This window comes from Archocentrus centrarchus, chromosome 13, assembly GCF_007364275.1.
Source record: "Archocentrus centrarchus isolate MPI-CPG fArcCen1 chromosome 13, fArcCen1, whole genome shotgun sequence".
Classification (NCBI taxonomy): domain Eukaryota; kingdom Metazoa; phylum Chordata; class Actinopteri; order Cichliformes; family Cichlidae; genus Archocentrus; species Archocentrus centrarchus.
In genome coordinates, this window is record NC_044358.1 from 9542439 (window position 1) to 9556030 (window position 13592).

The 13592-nt window shown below is 43.1% G+C and overlaps 1 protein-coding gene and 1 non-coding gene across 3 annotated transcripts in view; both read left to right on the forward strand.

Annotated features, from left to right (window-relative positions):
* The first annotated feature begins 424 nt into the window (after positions 1-424).
* The window catches only part of plekhg2 (pleckstrin homology domain containing, family G (with RhoGef domain) member 2), a 114047-nt gene continuing 100879 nt past the window's right edge, over positions 425-13592 (forward strand). For both annotated transcript variants that reach the window (XM_030744732.1, XM_030744733.1), the window contains exon 1: positions 425-873. The gene's annotated coding sequence lies outside the window, so the exon portion shown is untranslated. The remainder of the gene's footprint in view (positions 874-13592) is intronic.
* Positions 9261-9352, forward strand: trnar-ucu (transfer RNA arginine (anticodon UCU)). Its single transcript is given in 2 exon segments — positions 9261-9297; positions 9317-9352. It is a non-coding gene; the product is annotated as a tRNA-Arg (tRNA).

A 13592-nucleotide genomic window follows, 5' to 3' on the forward strand; every position in this document is an offset into this window, starting at 1 on the left:
GTACATGTAAGTTCCTTCTGTGCTTCTGTTACTCTGCACACTTTGTTATTGGGACATATTTTGTTAACACACTTCCATTCCCATGAGCCCATCAGAATCCCGTTGCATGAATAGCTGCTGTATTGTGCTCTGAATCAGCTCAGAGGTAACTAGAGCCCCACTTTCTGAATGTCGCCATCACTTTTTTTTCATCCAAAGGGGGGAAATCTCTGGGATTAAAACCACATTCCAGGGTGAAACTGTTTCTTAGAAAGTGTTTGTACTGCTGTAAACAGCTGGACGCTTGTCAGAAGTCTCTCTCTCTCGCTTTCTCTCTCTCTCCGATAGTTTTCGGACCTCCCTCTCTCCCTCCCTCCTTCTCTCCCTCCTTCCCCGTCCAGCAGCAGATGGGGTCGAGCTGACTGTGCGCCGCCCGGAGCTCATCTCCAAACCACCAAATCACATCTTTCACCGGGAGATTGACTTTAACTCTGCAAATGTCAGTCTGAGCTTCTGCTCCGCTGCTTTATGAGCTTTGACGTGGATCCAGGGATCACACCCCGCCGGATAAATGTTGGATTGGCTCTTTTATTTTTTGCTTTTCAGTGCGTAAAACTTGGCCAAGTAGGTTAGTGGACGAACTGGAGCAGTGACAGCAGGACTTTTAAATTCTGTTTGGAAACAGCGGTTTGACTGTGTGAACAAAGGAGGAGGAGAAAGCTGCTGAAAGGTCGGAGAGCTGTTTTATCCAATGCGTCCGGAGCGGCCGTTTAAGCAGCAGGAACACCGGAGAAAGACAGAGAGAGGGAGGGAGGGAAGAGTGGAGCTCAGCGGGGTCTGCAGGCGCTCACCGGCTGCTGGACGTACATGTCTCCTCTCCCCACCGGCACCGAGGTACGCTCACGTTTTCCTCACTTTTACCGTCTTTGTATTTCTGTGCTTGAAATAGCTGAGACAGAGGTGAAGATGCAGGCAAAGAAATTAAAGAGATTATTTAACAAAATTAAAGAAGACTGTCGGGGAGGGTTACATAAGTTTAACAATTAACGCTCTCTAATCATTTTAAAACTTCTTCTCAGCGCGCGCGTCCAGCGCCAGACGGCTGTAAAGGCTATGCGCGTGCACGGGTCGTGGTGAAGTACAGTGGAGTTTTACACGCACCGTGTTAAACTACAAGTCTGTTCATCATCATCATCATCATTATATTATTATTATTGCATTTAAATACTGATTACTTAAAAGATGATTAGCAGTCAATAATCAACAGGTAACAGCTGATTGATGATCAATTATGCCCCTTACTACTTCCGGTCAGAGTGTCACACTCTCCTGGGGATCCAGGTGATCGTCACACTTTACACAATTCTGCTTTGACCACAAGAAATACCAAAATCCAAATCAGATTTCTAGATTATATGAGTATAAAATGATCCCACGGCTGCTCCACAGTCAATGAACCCTTTAGATCACGTGACCTCTGACCTTTGGTTTAGAGCGACAAAACAAACAAACAGCTGCATCCATCAGAGCTTCAGTATTAATGCCTGTAATGGGCATTGCAGCCTGTAGAGGGCAGCGGGAGGACTTTTGGCTGGGCTGAAACACGTCTGTCATTCACTTCAATGAACTTCCATGATTTGTGTTTTCATTGTTTACAGACTTTCTGTCTTCTATTATTTTAGAAGAATCGACTATTGAGTTGCATGTTGTAGGACGATCATCACTTTCTCTCCATCTCATCTTTCAAACTTATTTTTAAAACAAACTTCTCGCAAAAAACTGTGTTGGCTCGATGCACGCACACACACACACACACACACACACACACACACACACACACACACACACACACACACACACACACACACACACACACATGCAGAAAGCAGGACAATGGAGCAGATCAGAGTGCAGTCACGCACAGATCTGAGTCTGTAGTAAAATGAGGACAAAGTAAGATTTATTTATGGACATTACTGCAGATGAACATGTGCAGGTCACTGATTTTCAGTTGGTTTGTTTTGTTTCTGATACATAATGCTTAGTGAAGTTTAAACTCCTGCAGCTACAATTCAGGTACATACACTGGTTACCTGTTACTGTGAGCCACCTGAGAGCATCAGAATCGTTTAACACTCAACCAGATACCACATACAGCGACACATTACTAATTAATCCATCTTTCAGCATCTTTTTGACTCATTACTTCAACGATAATTATTTAAATTTTTTTTAACCCAACATTAACCAGCATCACAGGTGGGAAGTAACGAAGTACAAATACTTCGTTACTGTACTTAAGTAGATTTTTTAGGTATCTGTACTTTACTTGAGTATTTATTTTTCTGAGTACTTTTTACTTTTACTCCCTACATTTTTACACAAGTATCTGTACTTTCTACTTCTTACATTTTCAAAACAGACTCGTTACTTTTTAACACGTCAGGGAGAAGTTTGCGTTTCCGGTCAGTGCGCCGTCAGTCATCAAGCGATCTGAGCCTAAACGGAGGAATATTAACATATAAGAGACAATCGTACTGGCGTATCCTCCATCACCGGGGCTTATCGGGTACAAAGGGATTAAATACACAAACCCATGTAATTAATGTATCATTTATAGCGCTATAATCAGGGGTCACAGCGGGCCGGACCGAATCCGTAAATTATGCTCGCAGGACATAAACAGCTTAGCTAGCGCTACTGAAGAGGAGCGAGCATGAAGGGAGTAACGTGTGGCAGGTAAATGCAACGTTTTTAAATGCTCAACAAATATCAGCAAACACACAAAGTGTGTGCAGTTTGTCACACAGTGTGTCTGCTAGCTAAAAGAAGAGCTGCTGTATTTCAGGGAGAGCAAAGAGAGAGAAGTTCACTCAGAGATGGAGAAAGAGGACAGGAGAGGAAGAAGAGAGGTTAGATTTAAAGGTAAGGACTGGAAAATAAACTGAAGTATGCTGACTTTGTGTAATTCAAAGATTGGATGAAAATACTGCAGTTTAGTACGTAATAAACAGGTTATCTTGTTGTACTGTATTTACAGTAAAGCTCTGTGTTGGTGCACTTTGTGTTCATGGTCAGAGTTACAGGTTACATCAGTGCAGCAGAGATGAGTTTGAATCAAAGCTGCTGATGCTGAGATTCATTCACTGAATCCAACATTTCTACAGCCTGTATGCTGTCAGTGTAGGGGATGGAGATCAGCTCAGATAGCTGTGAAATACTGGGTTACATCTTTGTGAGTTCAGTTCATCCACACAGAGCAGTAAACCTCAGAGCAGCAGCAGCAGCAGGTCAGCTGATCACAGCCTGCACACCAACATCATTTACTGCAGCTCACAATAGAAAGTTGTGATTCTTCTCCCCATGCAGAGCCACTACAGCTGATCTTAGGGTTCCTCCACCTTCTGAATCCCACTGTAACCCCTGAGTATCCTCATGTTGGTGTTTAGGTGGAGACACAGTCACCCTCTACTATGGAGGACACAGAGAACAGAGCTGTGTTTAAATTCCCTTTAACAGTTTGTGATTCAAGATGAGTACATTCATTAGAATTAAAATTTAGATTGGAATAACGTTTGTGTTCTCATGTATTATTTTATATTATTACAATAATATATAATAAGGTTCAGTTAGCTTTACACAAAAATAGCAGGTAGAAACGTCCTCCAAAGAGCTACTTTTACTTTCTTACTTTGAGTAAATTTCAGAGCCTGTACTTTTTTACTTTTACTTAAGTAAAGAAGTTGAACCAGTACTTCGACTTTTACCAAAGTATTTTTTAACACAAGTACTTGTACTTCTACTTAAGTACAGAATGTTAGTACTTTTGCCACCTCTGACCAGCATTAGCTTAATTTACTCAACTGACTAAAAGAAGCATTACTTATTGTGAGATATCACATGACATACATTTGTACAGTAAAATATCACGACACACCTTCCTATCTGTGCACTTTGATCCTTTTGCTTTTTATATGACTTTCAATGGATCTGATTAGATCTGAGCAGGATGGCAGCAGCAACTCACAGTCCAGATCTGCATGCATGTATGAAAAACTGTGGAATATTATGATTTAGAGCATCAAAGCTAATTTCTGCTGCTAGTATCCACGATCTTATTCTTTCAGTCGCTACCCAAAACTCACAGCCATAGGTGAGGGTAGGGACGTAGATCGACCGGTAAATCAACAGCTTCACTTTTATGCGCAGTTCTTTCTTCACCATGATGGACCAGTGCAGCGTCCACATCGCTGCAGCTGCAGCCCCAATCTATCTGCCAACTCCTCGCTCCCCTCTCCCCTCACTTGTGAACAAGACCCCGAGATGCTTAAACTCCTCCACTTGGGGCAGCAACTCATCCCTGACCCAGAGTGGGCACTCTACTCTTTTCCAGCTGTGGACGATGGCCTCAGACTTAGATGTGCTAATTCTCATACTCGCTGCTTCACTCTTGGCTGCAAACTTCTCCAGTGTGAGCTGGAGGCCACCACCTCATGAAGCCAACAGGACCACATCATCTGCAAAAAGCAGAGATGAGATTCTGAGGAAGCCTTCCACCACCTGGCTACGCCTAGAAATTATGCGCATAAAAGTTACGCACATAAAAATTACAAACAGAATTGATGACAAAGGGCAGCCCTGGCAGAGGATAAAGAGCTGGCCGCATTATTCCTCCTGAATCCTCCGATAGTTGGAGCATACCCTCTGGTCCCTCTTCTTGAAAATGGGAACCACTACCCAAGTCTGCTAATCCAGTGGCACCTGTACTGGATTGACATACGTTGCAGAGGTGTGTCAACCAAGACAGCCCTACAACATCCAGAGCCTTCAGGAACCCAGAGCGAATCTCACCCACCCCAGGGTCCCTGCCACCAAGGAGTTGTTTAACCACCGCAGTGACCTCACTCCAGTGATGGGCGAGTCATCCCCCTCATCAACAGACTTTGCTTATGCTACAGAAGGCATGTCCATGGGATTAGGGAGGTCCTCAAAGTATTCCTTCCATGACTCAACTATATCCTAATTTAAAGTCAGCGCCCTACTCACACTATAGACCATTTGAGTAGAGCACTGCTTTCCCTGCTGAGTTTCACGACACTTTGCCAGAATCGTTTCAAGGCTGTCTGAAAGTCTTTTTTCATGGCCTCACTGAATTTCTGCTACACCCAGATTTTTGCTTCGGTCTTCTGGTACCCATCAGCTGCCTCTGAAGTCCCACAGTCTAACCAAGCCCCATAGGATGCGTTCTTTCAGCTCCCTTCACCTCCGGTGACCACCATCTGGTTTGGGGATTACCACCAAAACAGGTACCAACCACCTTGCAGCCTCAGCTCTGTGCAGCAGCCTCAACAATGAAGGAGTGGAACATGGTCAGACTCAATGTCCTCAGCCACCCTCGGAATGCTGTCAAAGTTCTGCTGGAGGTGGGAGTTGAAGACCTCATGGACTGGGGTCTCTGCCAGGCGTTCCCAGTGCATCCTCACAATATGTTTAGATCCAGAAGTCGACTCATGTTCAGATAGGGCAAGCCGTTTTTCCCAATCACTTTCCTCCAGGTCACACTGTTGTTGGCCATGTGAGTACTGAAGTCTCCTAGTAGGATTATGGAGCCACCAGATGAGGTACTCTGAACTGTCATTTGGCATATAAACAGAAACAACAGCCAGGACCCATTACCTGGCCTGAAGGCAGAAGGAAGTGACCCTCTTGTCCATCAGTAAAAACTCAGACATACATGTACAGGCAGCAAGCTGAGGGGATACAAGGATACCCCCCCCCCCAGACCGCTGCCACTCACTGAGGGCAGCGGTCTGGTCTAGTTCAAGCTCCTTCCCTACCAGAGAGGTGATGTTCCATGTCTCAAAAGTCAGCCTCGAGAGCCGTGGATCAGTCCACCAGGACCTCCGCCAACACACATTGCACCCAACCCCTACGGCGCTTCTTGCAGGTGGTGGGCCCATGTCTCTTCTTCTGGACTGTGTCCACCTGGGCCCCACAGCTAAGCACTAATAAACAGAACTGGTAAGTGTTCATGTGACCCCTGCCCCCAACACTACCATCACAAGCAGAATCCAAATCTGTGTGAAAGAGTCTGTGGGATATTTCTGAGATGGAGCTGAGAGCCACATACAGAGCAGAGAAGTCAGAACACATATATTTTGATATAAATCATGGCAGTTACCCAGTCATGCAGTGACTAAGCACACACACCACACACACACACACACACCACTACTTAACTGAAGGCAACATTTGTGTGTGTGTGTAGGCTGAATCTAAGGGGGTTTCCTTTTTTCTGAATATCAACCAATAAGGCCCTTCGATTATTGTTGTAGAAAAACCCTAATAAATTCTAATTGTGTGTGTGTGTGTGTGTGTGTGTGTGTGTGTGTGTGTGTGTGTGTGTGTGTGTGTGTGTTGGCAGGCAGATGACAGCTCAGTCCTTCTGAGCATTGAGCTTACTAATAGCCCTCTTTGTCAAGAACAAATACACAAATCACTTTCTAAACCAGAATGAACTGGGTTTACAAAATCGCTTGTTTATTAATTTGTGTGTGTGTGTGTGTGTGTGTGTGTTGAAGCTCCTTTGAGAAACATATTGACTTGCGGTCATTTGAGGTGACTGTGGACAAACTGCAAAGTCAGAAAGACTCAGATACATGTTTATGAATAAATGTGATTGGTCTGCAGGTTCATATTTGTTCTGGCTCCGCCTCCTTCATTGACCATATTTGAATGCTGATGACATCATAGCGAGCTGGCAAAGTGTCCAGATGGTACTGAGAGATGTAGCTTTCTCTGGAAGACACAGCTCACAAGTTCTCAGAGCTGAAGATGCGTATGAAGATCACATGATGATGTTTACCTTTATGTAAATATTTATGAAAAAAATCTCATCTTCACACTTACCTGAGAAACAGTCATCAAAATGTTTAAGCCTGCAGCATTTCTACAGAAACAATTGGAAAGAGCTGTGCACGCACGCACACGCACGCACGCACACACACACACACACACACACACACACACACACTTTCTAAAACTGATTTATTTATGTAATAATTTATTAGTTTTTGATATTTCTTAACAAAACCCAAACAATATAATGAGCTGCCTCTTCAGGGAGTCTCATCCTGTGGATGTAGATCTTGGGCTGCAGCTGGTAGTCCCTGTTCTCCTTGGCATGAAGCAGTTCTCCACCTGCTGCAGGTTCTGGTTTGAGTATCTCTGCAGCTCACAGACGATCTGCAGAGTCATAAATAAGTGCAGTGCAGACTGTTGGAGCTGGACTCTCTGGAGAAGCAGCTGACATGATGTTGAGGACCATCACAGCAGAGACCTGTTCAGAGAGCCAGCTGAGAGGAACAACAGAAATAAATCTGGGGCGAGCTGCAGTGCTGCTTTCACAGGAAGAATCTGGAACAAAGTTCATATACACCATATATCATATACACATACTCTGAGTGCAGTGGTTAGAACTATCACCTTACAGCAAGATGATCCTGAGTCTGAAGTGAGCAGCTGGGTGTGTGGAGTTTGCATGGGTTCTCTATGGGTTCTCCAGCTTCCTCTCACAGTCCAAAGACATGCATGTTAGGTTAACTGGTGATTCTAAATTGGCCACAGGTGTGAACATGAGCGTGACTGACCCCGCCTCTCTCCCCATGACATCAGTGGAAGAGTCTGAAATGGTAAAACCACAGACAGACTTTTGGTGGAAGAAGAGGAGTGAGGAGCAGAGCTGTGAGAACATTTGCTAGAATATCAAATACAAAGCAGGATTTTCACCACAGAGGGGGTTTGATTTTGAAAATGCTGGACCTCTACCTCCACACTTCGTCTCCTCTTGACCTCCATCCAGGGGCCGGCTGGGGTTGAAATTCAGCCTGGGAGCTTGGTTTGGAGAGGCCTTTTATTCGATCGTAAAACGGAGCCGCGAAAGGGGGAAAAAGATCGTCAGCCCCCCCTTAGCTAGTGTCGCGCCCTTCACCTCTCCTAATGGTGTGCTGGCTGGGATGCAGTGTTAATCGTGACAGCAAATTTTGATTTAGTTTTAGTCATAGTCTTTTGACGAAAATGTAATTTAGTTTTAGTCATAATTTAATCATCTGAATAATTTTAGTCTAGTTTTAGTCGACGAATTATCGTAAGAATATAGTCGACTAAATCTACAGTCGATTTAGTCGACTAAAATATAAAGGGTGTAAAATGTAAATTCTTTTTCTTCAGTTCCCTTGAATTAGTCATTATACACACTTACACAAAATCAAACATTTATTAAAAGTTATGGAATATTATTAATAATATTAACATTAGCGTGTCACCTGCTTCCCACACACTTGATCATTAAATTTGTGCAGCTGTGCGTTTGATTGGATGTTTTCCTAACTTGTCCCGCCCTGTCACAAAATTAAACCAGTTCTGATTGGATGCCCTCCCCAACAAGCATTTTTGTCTCGTTTTCATTCGTTGACAAAAGTGTCAATTTATTTTGTCATCCTTTTTATCCTTTTAGGTAGTTTTTATTTGGTTATCGTCTCGTTTTCATCATGAAAAAAAAGGGCCGTTGACGAAAACTAATATTTATTTAAAAAAAAAAAACACACTCAGCTGTCATTTTACCGATGAGAAAGAGAAGCGGAAATAGCTGCAGTTGATAAGGTATGTTACAATCATCTTTAATAGTGAACAGTCATTGGTTATGCCATTGCTGTTTATTTAGGAGCATTTGGACCCGGAAATGACGTCATACTTAAAGACCGGATTAACACTGCTGGGCTGTTGTGTTTGTAGCCCCTCCTGGTGAAAAAAGAGCCACCTCTTAGAGCCGAAACGTTCGCGACCGACCATCACTGTCCGCACCTGCGGTCGCGCAAGCGCTGCTGTGCTTAATTGGGTAAAAAAACCCCAAAAAAACCAAAAGAAATCTGATCACCGTCCGGTTCGGCCTGGAAACGACCGGCCGTTCGGGAAAACCCCCGAACCTCCCGATGGCCACCACGCCCCTGCCTCCATCAGTACAAACAAACTCTTTCGTGTTGTTCCCCGCTGCACATTTCCCTCTTTTTCTCTGACTCGAGTGGGGTGAAAAGGTGGAGCAACCTAAACTGAACTCCTGCAGTGAACTGTTAAAGTTCAGCTCCATGCACACTGGATTTCTCCTGAAACAGGGATGAAATTATTACAGGGTTGTGTGCTTGACTCCCTCTGGCTGAATGTTTGTGACAAATGTTTTCACTTTTGGTTGCATCACATTAGTCTGCAGTCATTGCTGTCTGTGTGGCTCTGTGGCGCAACGGACAGCGCGTTGGACTTCTAGGTGTTTTTAAAAGAAGGAATTCAAAGTTTGTGGGTTCAAATCCCACCAGAGTCAAAGTTTAACCTTTCCCTTGGTTCAGTTTGAAAATCTTCAAGCTGGACTTTGTTCCTTCTTTATACATCACCCTGTCACAATAAGAGATAAGGACACACAAAAATGAGACACACTTTATCTATAAACAGTTTCTGGTTTCGGGTCTTATTGAATACAGCATGACGTTCACTTTATAAATTATGGTCCAAGTAGAGTAAAAAATTAGGATAAAACAGAGTATACTTTAGGGTGCAGTCATCTTTCGATTGATAACACCTTATGAGTGTGCAGTCTGAGATTTTCACACCACCATCTTCCTTTGGCTGCTCCTTTCAGGGGTCGCTACAGTGGATCATCTACCTCCATCACATCCTATCCCAGGATAGGATGTGATGTAAATACAGTGTTTGCTCAAAATAACCAAGAACCAATAGCGGTGAATCAGAGAGTCTGGATTCTGTCCTTTTTGTGTTAGACACCACTTTGGACTCAGAGTTAAGCTCTAAAGATCTGATTCAGAGCTTGTAGAGTGAGATCCACCACAATCAGCTCTTACAGCTAAACCCCAGCACATTTTTGAGGGGCATTTAAATGAAGGTGACCGCATTGCTTTCATGAACAGGGACCATTTATTTTGTTTTACAGTATTAGCATGCGTGCGGCTCTGTGGTGCCGTGGCCAGCGTGTCAGCCTTCTTGTCTTAATGCAGCATTCAGTGGTTGTGGGTTCAAGTCCCATCAGAGTTGGTGTTTGGAAAAGATTTAAATTCTCTAAGATCCCTTTCAAAGGACTTTAAATATGTGCTGACTGAGTACGCTCAATCGGATTCCTCAAAAGCCAGACTATTGGCTCGCTTAGTGCTCTAACCTGACTGAATACTGCAGTTAATCACAGAGCCACATGCTTCAATGCTGATTTCATGATTCTCCAGAGAGACTGAACTACCTATAAGGATGGCCTCTGCTGGAGCTTGAACCCAGACCCTTTGAATCACTTCGTTTGGGGGTCTAGAAGTCCAGCGTGTGATCCGAAGTGCCACAGAAATCCCGTTTCAATCTTTCAATCCATCCATTTCCAAACTGCGGGAAGTTTAAAACCTGACAATCTCCCACAGCCCACTCAAACCACAAATCCAATCATCACGCGAACCAAAGTCGTACTGACGCGACTCACATATCACTGTGCATGGTGCTCTTTCTGATTGCTGTTCAGTGATTTTTGAATGGCGTTAAAGCAGCCTTCATGTTTTCCCTGTAACCTAGCAACCACCGCTGATACAGAGCGATGCACACAGTAGAAATAACCACGTTCACTACCTGGAGGTGAAAAACTCAATCCTCTGCTGCCATTTCGGCTCCTTTTTACATGCTGTGTTGTGACGCTGCGTATTTCATCCATGAATGCGTTCTTTGTATGGATCCTCAGAGGATCCTTGTTGTTCCTGCTTATAACAGGCAAAGCACTTTTTTTTTTTTTTCCAGAAATTGAATTAACAGGTCGGTGTTTGCTTGTTGATCATCAGGACACATCAGAAGACTATTGAGGTCACATGAAAATACATGAAAATACTGATCGAGTAAAATACCTCCAGCTGGTGACTCCTAAATGCCTGTCCCACACTAACTCTTGCTTTGTCCCGTCTTTGCTTCCTGTGATAAAGCTGTTCTTTTTTTCTTTGGGATGGTTGTGTGTCCAAAGCTGTTTGTATATCCACCTGTATCACTGAGTCCCAGCAGAGTCAGTGCTTAAAACCACTGAAAGCTCCGTTTCAGTTCATTTAGGCTGAAAAAAAAACCTTCATTCTAAAATAATTGGAAATCTGTTTGGGATTCATTTTGATCGGTGTTGAGCCATTTTCACTGTTCTCAAAAACCAGAATGAGGCTTATTTTGGATCAAGTAACTGGGTTATGAGCGCCTTTGGGTCATGTGACTAAGTGATGTTTTACATCAGCCTGTCAGTGCTGACAGTGTGGCTCTGTGGTGCAATGGACAGCGTATTGGGCTTCTAGAGCATTTGTGCTGAAGGCATTTAAAGGTTGTAGGTTTGAGTCACTCTTTAACTGCTCAACTCACTGAAAGCTCCTTTTTCACTTGATGTAGTTTGAGTAAGTATCTTAATGCAGTAACTGTGTCTACAGCGATGTTTGTTCCTTCCTGATGATGGTGAATCAGACTGGCTCTCTTATTCCACCAAACTGGAATAAGGAATCATATTTGTTCAAAATCAGGCTTTATGCTTTAAAATCCTGAACATTACCAGAGTGGGTTTAAACTGCTGCTGCTGCTGATGTGAGTGTGTGACCTTCATTTTGGGTACAGTTGTTTCTTTAAAGACAGGTAGAAGCAAGAGAGGCACCACTGAACCTCCAAATGTAATATCACATATCAAATAAGACCTCGAGTGTCGTTTTTAGCATTAAGTGCATTAAGCATTAAGTTTTAACACACTCCGCCTCTCCGGTCTCTGCTCCCTTTCACCTTCTGAAAAACAGAAGGAGCCATTGATTTCACAGCGAATAGAAATCAAACGCACCCCAACCATCTCAAGTATTTGGAAGCAGTTTTAATATTGAGCCTGTACAGTGTAATTATGGGATGTGGGTGGATCGTTCCCCTGGTGACCGGTGTTTGTCGTTTATAATAATTAGTCCGACAATTTAGCATCGTCTGAGGTTAGACAGAGGCTCTACTGTGACATACAGCAGTGTGTGTGTGTGTGTGTGTGTGTGTGTGTGTGTGTGTGTGTGTGTGTGTGTGTGTGTGTGTGTGTGTGTGTGTGACTCAGGCGGCAGATGTATACCGCAGTGTTTCTGGCCTCAGAATGACACAGCAAACAACATAAACACAAAACAAAGCACACATAGATGTAAATGCAAAGACACAGATTCATTATTCAGCCACACAAACAAACATCTGGACCCAGTTCAACCTAAAACATCTGGACTGGAGACAAAAAGAGACATTTGTGATTTTTAGATTTTAGTCCTGAGAACACGAAGAGAAATCAGGAAAAGCGTTCGACCTGCATTAACGATGTGGCTCTGTGTTTCTTTTTTTTTTTGTTTTTAATGAGTCAAAGATTGTAGGATTTGGACTCGTTTCTTAACATAATAATAAGCTGGTGTCTCTGGTCTGCTGTGCAGAAGCACTGCCTGCAGGGAAACGCTAAACAGGACCAGAACTGGCCCACCAAAGGGTCCAGTGTGGCCCACAGGACAGCTTTGCAAGTGTGATCGACAGTCATTTTCTTATTTTTCAATAAAATGCACTCAGTCAAGTTTGAATCATAAAGAAGCAGTTACAAAAATTCTAATTGTGATGCCTGTTTATGTAGAGATACACACTCATAGCTACATGCTAACATGTTAGTGTGGGAAACACTGGTATAGTTATATTGCAGCATCTAAGTACAACAGATTCACTGTGCAGGACTTTGAGCCTGTCCTCTGCAGACCCCGTCCCTGCTTAGGTTTTTCAGATACAACATTTTAATACAAATTTAAAAACACACATATACAGCTAAAAAGAACAAAAGAGAACAAAATAAACTGAAGTAGCATCACAGATGTGTAAAATAAAAAAAATTTAATTGCCTTTTGCAGAATTTAACTTGCAGCATTTTACCAGCAGGTGTGCTGAAAACCTTCTGACTGCGGGTCTTTTAACTTTTAATATTGTTTTTCCTTTTCTTAGGAGGTTTTGCCCCTTTCAGGGCACCATTCTAAATTAAAATGTGTTCTTAATGACTTACCTGGTTAAATAAAGGTTACACTGACTCATTACACCATCCTGTGGTACAAACCAGTATGACACAGAAGGACATCCCGGCCCTACGTCAGCTTCAATTGATATCTCTTCAACACAACACGTAGAAGTTTCAAATATGAAGTTAAAGTTGCTGTTTATTCACATTCTGCTTAATTTTTAAACCATTTTAAACACATTAACTTGCAATAAGAAGCTTTAAAGGACTTTTTTATTGACTGACATCACTGTTGAGTAGAAACAAAGCTCCAGTGTGTTCATTGTCTTGGTGGTGTAGACCAGGTGTGCTCAGAGGCGTGTGAATCACTGCTCATTCCAATAGAACCATAAAACTCACCGTCTCTGTCATTCTGCTTCTTGCCAATAATAACACACACACACACACACACACACACACACACACACACACACACACACACACACGTGTGCAGGCTCAGTGTGTGTTATTAGTCACACAAAAGATGTATAAATACTTACGGGGAGTTTCCAAACAC